Genomic DNA, 9,359 nt, shown 5'->3' with positions numbered 1-9,359 from the left:
CATCGTGGGGGATACTGGTGTAGAGTGCCGAGACGTCCATCGTGGCGAGGAGTGTTCCTGGTTCAACTGGTCCGTGGGTGCTGAGCTTCTGTAAGAAGTCTGTAGTGTCGCGACAGAAGCTGGGGGTTCCCTGTACGATGGGTTTCAGGATGCCCTGGGTACATGGTACATACTCATGTGACTCGGCCAACGTTGTCTACCTCATACGTTGCAGGAAAGGATGCCCCGGAGCATGGTACATCGGCGAGACCATGCAGACACTGTGACAACGGATGAACGGACACCGCGCAACAATCACCAGGCAGGAGTGTTCCCTCCCAGTCGGGGAACACTTCAGCAGTCAAGGACATTCAGCCTCCGATCTTCGGGTAAGCATTCTCCAAGGTGGCCTTCGAGACACACGACAACGCAAAATCGTCGAGCAGAAACTGATAGCCAAGTTCCGCACCCATGAGGACGGCCTTAACCGAGATCTTGGGTTCATGTCACGCTACATGTAACCCCACCTGATGCAGGGTCATCCAGACTCGAGTCGACATTGGCTTGTTCTCTCTACACAGATGCGGCTGGACCTGCTGTGATTTCCAGCCAAAAAAAATGTTTTTTGTCTTTTTTTGTTTTTCATACAGACCCCAGCATCTGCAATATTTGACCCCTTGTGACCCCACCTCATTGTTCTTTGATGTAATGTTTCCCTGACTGACCTGTTTGGACACCATTCACACCTTTGACTGCTGTGATTATCTCTCTGCCGAGGTGCGATAAATGGCAGTTGGAAAGGTTACCTGTAAACATCTGACATGATTCTCTGACTATATAAGCTGTGTCTTTATGCATTTCTCCACTTCACCTGAAGAAGGAGCAGCGCTCCGAAAGCTTGTGATTTCAAATAAAGCTGTTGGACTATAACCTGGTGTTGTGTGATTTCTTACATTTGAATAAAGAAGGCTGAGGGCTGACCTAATGGAGGTCTTTAAAATTATGAAAGGTTTTGATAGAGTGGATACAGAGAGAGTGTTTCCACTTGTGGGGAAGAGCATAACTAGAGGTCATCAATATAAGATAGTCACCAAGAAATCCAATCGGGAATTTAGGAGAAACTTCTTTACCCAGAGAGTGGTGAGAATGTGGAACTCGCTACCACAGGGAGTGGTTGAGGTGAATAGTGTAGATGCATTTAAGGGGAGGCTGGACAAGCATATGAGGGAGAAGGGAATAGAGGGTTACGCTGATAGAGTTAGATGAGGAAAGATTGGAGGAGGCTCGAGTGGAGCATAAACACCGGCATGGACTGGTTGGGCCGAATGGCCTGTTTCTGTGCCGTATATCCTATGTAATCCTATGTATGTAATCATAGAATGGTTACAGCACAGAAGGAGGCCATTCGGCCCATCGAGTCTGCGCCGGCTCTTTCGAAGAGCAATCCGGTTAGTCCCACTCCCCCGCTCTTTCCCCATATCCCGGCAATATTTTCTCCTTCAAGTATTTATCCAATTCCCTTTTTGAAGGCATATTATTGAATTTGTTTCCACCGCCCTATCAGGCAGTGCGTTCCAAATCCTCACCTGTCGCCTCTGGTTCTTTTGCCATATATATAATATGCTATATATAATGTATTTATTGCAAATTATTTATAAATTTATCTATATACATAGAAATAATGCATTTATAATGAATTATAAATCTGTGAGTGTATATATATAATTAAATATATATATTTTATATATAATTCCAGTCGTTTGCTGTCCTATTTATATCTGCATACAAATAATGTTTTTATAATTTATTTTATAATTATTTGTAAAATTATATATATTTTTATAAATAATTCCAGCTTGTTTGCCGTCCTGACAAACACAGAGCTGTGTCAACTGAATAAATTTGACAGGAGGGTTACCTCCATGTGACCTACATATTATTTTAAAATACTCGCTATTGCCCACCTACAGTGATATGTTGAGCTCTCCCGGGACACCTCCATCTACTGACTGAACTATCCGTTCAATCCATGAATATAGCACCAAGCTCCCGCTGGAAGCATGGGATAATGGTTTAGATTACCGTGCTGGGGGGAAATGGTTCCAAATTGTGCCAGGCGTTCGCACGGGAACTCTCTGTTAATCTAATATTTGGAATCTGTATTTAAAATCTGCATATTTATGCAAAATAATTCACAAGAATCTAAATACCTGGCGGGCGGTGTACTAGTCTTTCTATAAAGCTACAGTCTTGTACACTGCATTGCTTTTCGGTGGAGTTAATGAGTTAGTGATCGGTTCCCCTCATCATTCTTATAGTAAATTTATTAAATGCGAGTCTAGGTTTAAATTTGGGAAATTAATTTATGCACTGATAACTTAGCACCCCATCCACCACCTTAAACATCCACTCCCTCCACCACCGGCGTACCGTGGCTGCAGTGTGTACCATCTACAAGATGCACTGCAGCAACTCACCAAGCCTTCTTCGGCAGCACCTCCCAAACCCGCGACCTCTTCCACCTAGAGGGACAAGGGCAGCAGGCGCATGGGAACACCACCACCTCCAAGTTCCCCTCCAAGTCACACACCATCCCGACTTGGAAATATATCGGCCGTTCCTTCATCGTCGCTGGTTACGTTTTAATTCTATAAATTGTTAGGGTATTCAGTGAGAAATATTTTGCTTCCCCCCCGCCCCCCCCCCCATAATTGTAACCTGAAATTGAACACAAAAACAGCAGCCTGTGCAATCGGCCATCAATATTGAAAAGTGTTGCACCTGCCCCTATAAAATACCGACTTCACTCACAGCACAAGTAGCTCTACCTGGGTTGTTCTGTTCATTTGTAATGCAAGGTTCCGGGTTAAATGTCCCTTTTATTTTAATGGCACAGAGGGTGTGCAAAACACGGACACACTTGAGGTAAGGGTGAGCTTTCTCGACCGACCGACGATTTGAAAAATCGACTCGAAATATTAGACAGAGTTCATTTATCATCAAAAAAAAGAGCAGGTATTGAAATATTTACAAAGTTCGCGCCGTTTTTTCTTAATGATGAAACGACGTATTTAAAATGGAGAGAAAGTTTCGTTACTGGCCGACTGGGAGAAGCGGGATTGGGACAAGAAGTTCTTTGTGAAGGGGGAGGAACGGGGAGATAGTTTGGGTGTGAAGATTGATGACCCAAAGCCACAAGAGATCATCTCTGCCTTAGTCCCAGCGAGTTCTCTCATCTTTCAGGCTGGTTCCTCACCTCTCCATCCTCCTTTATGTCAGTTCTCAGTAACTATTATTTAACCTTCTCGAGGTTACGAGGAGCGAATATATTAAATATAAATGCACCAAGGGTTTCTTGACCTTCTTAATAGTTGCCCGAACCCTCCTTCTGTTTAGCTTGGGACCTCCTCTCTCCTGAAGGTCTACCTCTTGCTTCAGATCAAAGTCCATGTCTTAAGAGGAGGAATTTGGAGTCTGTTTTTACCAGGCACGGACTCCTTGCAGTGTTGGTTGGCTGGGCTGGGTCAGGTTTCCCATAATGTGACTGGCGGTGACGGTCGCTTGCGCGCCCGGGGTTCCCATGTAGTTACAACTGTAGCCGGTGTTGTAAGAAGGGCCGGTGTAACCGGCGAAGTAGCCGGCGGCGTTGTAAGGGTATGGGTTGACCGTGATGTTGTAAGGGGCGGAATAGGCCTGGGAGCCCCCGAGGCAAGGTTGTCCATCGCGGACCAAGACTGGCACCGCCACCCGGCGGGGAGGTGCGGGCTGGCCGGCGAGTTCCAAGGACTTGTCTTGCCTCTGCCTCTTGCACTTGTAGCGTCGGTTCTGGAACCAGATCTTGACCTGGGTGGAGGTGAGTTTTAACAGGCGGGCCAGGTGCTCCCTCTCCGGGGCCGACAGGTACCTCTGCTGCTTGAAGCGCCGCTCCAGCTCCAAGACTTGGGCTTGGGAGAAGAGAACGCGAGGCCTCCTCCTCTGCCGCTGCCTGGGCCGCCCCGCACTCTCGCTCCTCCTCTCGCTCACCGAGGAGTCCCGGACGGCGCCGTTTTCTGCAATGGAGAGGAAAGAGGGTTGGGGACATTTACTCCGCTTACTGTTGACCCTTTCACATAGACTCGCTGCCCAGCTCCAACCCAAAACATATCAGTCACAACTGCCCATTGGAAGCGGTTGCTCCTTATTGAAAGTGCAGTAAGCTGAAAACTGCAGGGAAATAGAATTACATAGTATTTACAGCTCAGGTCTATAAAAAAGAGAAAGGCTTGCATTTATATAGCCCCTTTCAGATCTCAGGACGTCCCAAAGCGCTTTACAGCCAATGAGGTTCCCTTTGAAGTGTAGCCACTGTTGCAATATAGGAAACGATGCCGGTGTTTATGCTCCACACCAGCCTCCTCCCACCCTATTTACTTCATCTAACTCTATCAGCATATCTTTCTATTCCTTTCTCCCTCGTGTGTTTATCTAACTTCCCCTTAAATGCATCTATACTATTCCCCTCAGCCACTCCCTGTGGGAGCGAGTTCCGCATTCTCTGTGGGTGTTTCAGTGAGCATTTCCGTCCCAGGTCCACCTCATCCGATCACACTCCCAGCCTCTCAAACCCGCCAACTCACACAGAGCAACCGCCCCCGCCCCCCTCCCTGTCAGAGATTGCGTGAAATAAACCAGACTCAACAATTGAGCCGCGGTGTTGTCTGAAACACGATGGAGTTTAATTATTCAAATATAAGGTGCGAATTCTCTCCGGAAAGTTGCAGGGTTACCGTGAGCGCTGCACTGGCAGTGGTTATTGGCGATGAATCGATTACAGTGCCGCATTCAAAGGCTACAAACTCGAGCTGTGTCCTTCTTTAAATGAGTTACACTAGTCCGCACACACCGCACTTCCTGCCCTGTTTGCCCAGAACTTTAACAAAATACCACATGCACATCTTCAAATTAGCGAAACTCACGCAGGGCGCTTTTCAACCACAGTCTCTCCACTCACCCCTCCAAATATTCACAGGGGAGCTGGAGAGTAACACTTCAGAAGGAAGAACAAATATGTTCCCGTCAGGTGAAGAATTCGTAATAAGTAAAACCTATTTCGATAAGATTATCGGCAAATGATATTGATATATAAATTTGAGAGATAATATTATCGAAAAACTCTTCAGGCTCCTAATTTATTACGAATATATATTATACATTTGATATATATATATATATATCAAATGTGTGTGTGTATATATGAGAGAGCGATTCTGAGCACTTGTGCGGTGTGTTACCGGGAGACTTGTGAGTGCCGGGACCCGGGACCCGGGACTAATCTGACAGGATAGCCGGGACTTGGTGTAAGTTTAGCGAGTGTCAAAAGCCGCCAACACACTGTACGTTCATTCAAATTATTGGAGAAGTGTGGAACTGACCTTATTTACGCCCGATTTCTGAAAATAATTCGAATTTTTAAACCGCAATACTCATCCCGGCTGTACAGCCAGCGAGAGGAGCTTATTGAGAATATTAATGAAGAGAGCGAGAGATAGATAGAGAGAGAGTAGGGTTTTAACATATTCCAATATTCTAGTCATTCCTCATTACCAAATCCGCACGGATCCTTCACTCGCTTCAATGATCATCACAAGCCCGCCATCCCCACGCAATATTCCCAGAATCAACATAGTTAATATTTAAATTCTATAGGCAATTATGCCGATATATTTTCCATTGCAATCGCCGACTCCACGCAATCTAATCCGCCTCGATTATATTCCAACTATTAACTGGGTGTAGTTCGGGAAAAGTATTTAAACAACTGGGAGTTGGGCTAAGTCGTTGTGTGGTTCTTGAAACGAAATATTGTAAAATATAAATATTTGAAAAATATATATATATTTATTTAACAACAGGAGTTAATGGCTGGAACACTAAACACATTTTTTGAAATTTCAGCTTCTGTTTCGTCGAGTAAACAATTTATTTCCGTGGGGTCCGCGGTCATTCTGCTGTGAATTTGAACGCGTTTTAAGTATATATATTTTTAAAGTTAAGTTTGAGATTTGTACTTTGAGTCTCTTAAAAATGAGAACTTTTCACTGTTTAATTCCGGGACTCTGAGGCTTTTTAAACAAACCTGTTCCACAGTAAATTCAGGGATTCTAGGCTTTAAATATTTGCTGTGATTCCGTTGAGGCCTAATTGCAATATTAAATACGCCAACCTACTTTTGCAAATTACAAATCGGCTGTTTCCTTTTGAAATGCAATTGCTTTAAACACCCGCGGAGGGTAATTGTTCATGCTTTGAGCTGGAGCTTGATAAGCTGTACAGAATGAAGCGGAGAGGCTCCTTTCTCTCGCTCGCTATGTCTCCCCGTGTGCGAATGGAGGTTAAATGCAAAGAATAATCTTATGTTTGCTTGAGGAATCTGCGCCAGTTATACTGGGGCCGAGCCCACAATTGGACAAGATGGATCTCAGCCGTTTGTCACAAGCTGTTAGTTTAACCTTCGCTTTCGAAAAGGAACGTTTTCGCCCGAGGAACTGGGACCAAACGGGCTGAGCGTTGGACCCGGCGCGGAATACAGTTTCAGACTCCAGTGCTATTAAACCGCGCGTCCAAATTGCGGGGAGTAGAAATGTTAAGTCATTTTTTTCCCCCTCTCTCTCGGCAGTTCCAAATAAATCGACAGCTCCGGCGGAAAGTCAACCTCCCCTCCTCCCCGGAGCTCTGAAGTGACGGGTTTCGCCAATTCAAAAACCATGTCACTTCGGTGAAGGACTGGCAATAATCGCCCCTGTATCTCTAGTTTATAAAAGTGCTCGTTGCACGAATGCACACACACACAGCGCCCGTCCCTTGCTTTGTGTTCTGTTCAGATGTGATGGATACTGTATTATAGTTTTTTTAATTGAATTATTTACGCAAGCTTGCTTTTGTTCATGGGCACACAGCTTTAAGAACACCTCACACCGTCCGCCTCTCTCTTCTGCTTTAAGACGCTCCTTAAAACCAAACTCTTCCACACCAAGCTTTTCGATCACCTGTCCCAATAGCTCCTTGTGTCAGGTTGGGTTGCGCCTTGGGACGTTTGACTACATTAAAAGCGCTGGATAAATGCAAGTTGTTGTTAATATAACTCTGCATTCTTGTGCAAAATAGGACCAACCAGACACTTACCTTCCCAGTACTAACATCACCTGCTGCTCCCCAGGCGAGGGAGCAAAGTAAAGGCCAGAGACTAAACTGCACCGGGCTCTAAAAATATCGGAGCAACTAAAAGTCTTTCACCCTTGGCGGTAACCCCTCGCATTGGCCGCGGTGATGTTGTAAGCTGAAATTTACAGCCTGAAAAATCACTCTTTTTGTACCTCTTTCACACAAAACAGAATAAATACATTCCGCTGTGTGTGAAACTTCAGGCAGAAATAGTCCGTCAATATTGTGCATTTATTTATTCCATTCCGCGTCACAGTTCACACATAAGTTCAAGTAAAAAAAATACATCTATTCTGTGTGGTATAAAATTTCAAGCAGGAATAATTTAAGTAAAATGCTATTTACTATCCAATTTACCGCTTTTTTGGGTAAAATTGCGACTGCAAATAATTTAATTAAAACTTTCTTTAATGCACAATTATTCTTTTATGTAAAATTTCAGGCAGAAGAATTTATCTAAAACTTTATATATTGTAAAATTACTAACTCTAAACTTCTCAGGTAGAAATAATTTAGTAAAACTTTATTATACAATTACTAACTCTCCACAATATTCAGGTCGAATTAGTTTAGTCAAACTTTATGTATTGTACAATTACTAACTCTACTTGCTGTTAAATCGCCCACAGAAATACCCACATAAACAACCCCTTGCCATTTACCTTTATCAAGACATGTCCTATGTAATTGCAGTAAAAGTAGTGAATTTAGTCTCAAAAACAGCTTCTGGGATTCTCTAACTGGTCTGAAATATCCCGAATGGAGCCGGGCCAGGTCTGTAACTGATGTGTGTGAGAGAGAGCAAAACAGCCCGGGATTATTTGCACAGAAGAATTGTGTAAATATGTGTATCAAACGGTTGCAGCTTTCTGTGTTTATGTTAATCACATTGATTTGCCAGCCCACTGTGAGTGTTACTGGTGGAATGACAATTTGCATGTTCTTGGAAATACAGGCCTATTGCACTCTTGTACATATTGCAGTTGAGAAGGTGCAGAGTAAAACGGCGTCACTCAGGTTAACGCGTTTAGCTTTTAAACTCGTGTTGGGTCTTTACAACATTATTATGGAGCCCGGTTATTTATGTCGCTGTTAACTCAGATACCCATTCAATCGATATCCAACTTCACAAAGGCACAGACAAGTGGATAAAATAATCACAGATCTGCTCAATATTTATAGTGAAGGTCCAGCTCCACGGCCAAGTTTTGTAACGGTGAATATAATCGCTAAAATGTATCTTGAGATATTTTTTCCTGATCGATATTTGCTTTCTTCCACCTACTTTGGTCGGCGCTTGGCTCTAGTTCCTCCTCCTGCTCTGTCGGGCTGTTGCAAGAAGTCTTGATCAGCTCGGAGTGACCTGAAGGTGCGGACTCTTTGCCCGCCTTCTGCCGCACTCGGAGGGAGTCCTGGTTGTCTATCCGCCGCGGTGGGAAGTGTGTGCAAGTTGCCGGCAGGCCCTGGACCTTCTGTCCCGGAGACAGCCGCTGCTGTTCCAACTTGAGAATGTCTTTGACAGAAAATGGCGTCGAGGTGACTGGACTGGGTAGCATCATGGCAACAATAACACACACATAAAAAAGAACAAGGCACAATTACTGAACTGAGGGGGTGGTGGAGGGAGAGGGAGGGAGCCAGGGATTGTCCAGATTACACGGCAGGTGAACCCTGGATTGAAAGCAAGGTCCTACCGAGGAGCACGGCCAGATTAATGGCACCTGCTATTTGCAGGACAAGGAGAAAAATGTGAATGCACCGAGGGAATAAATGGAGCCTCTTTGGGCCGAGTTTAGCTCCCCCATTGCACGGCGTGACGTTTCTGAATGTCGAGTGGGTTTACCTTGTCACTTTGGATGTCCTATTGGCTGGCGGGTGGACACGTGTCTCAATATCCACCCCCCCCCCCCCACTCCCCGCGGTGTCTCAACCCCAATCCCTGTGAAATCTGGAGAATTCACCCCCACCCCACCCACACCAGCAACATTGTTAAACATGCAAAAGAAAAAGTAAGTTGTCCTATTTTGGAAAGCAAGTAGATGTCTAACCAGAAACCCTCAATTGGAGGAAAGCGACTGACTAATTGTACAAGTCCTGGTTTGACCGAGTACATTCAGTAGCAATTAGAAAGATGGTAAGACTTTTGAGTACATGTGTGGTGTGAGGTTACTGCATTCTAC

The 9,359-nt window shown here is 44.7% G+C and overlaps 1 pseudogene; it reads right to left on the bottom strand.

Moving 5' to 3' along the window:
- Nucleotides 1–2,860: 2,860 nt before the first annotated feature.
- LOC147097890 (homeobox protein Nkx-2.5 pseudogene) lies at nt 2,861–8,987 on the bottom strand (annotated as a pseudogene).
- Nucleotides 8,988–9,359: the final 372 nt, after the last annotated feature.

This window comes from Somniosus microcephalus, chromosome 30, assembly GCF_052327205.1.
Source record: "Somniosus microcephalus isolate GS21.2 chromosome 30, FLI_Smic_1.0, whole genome shotgun sequence".
NCBI lineage: Eukaryota > Metazoa > Chordata > Chondrichthyes > Squaliformes > Somniosidae > Somniosus > Somniosus microcephalus.
Note: the sequence above shows the minus strand (reverse complement) of the source record. Positions and strands in the feature narration are given on the sequence as shown.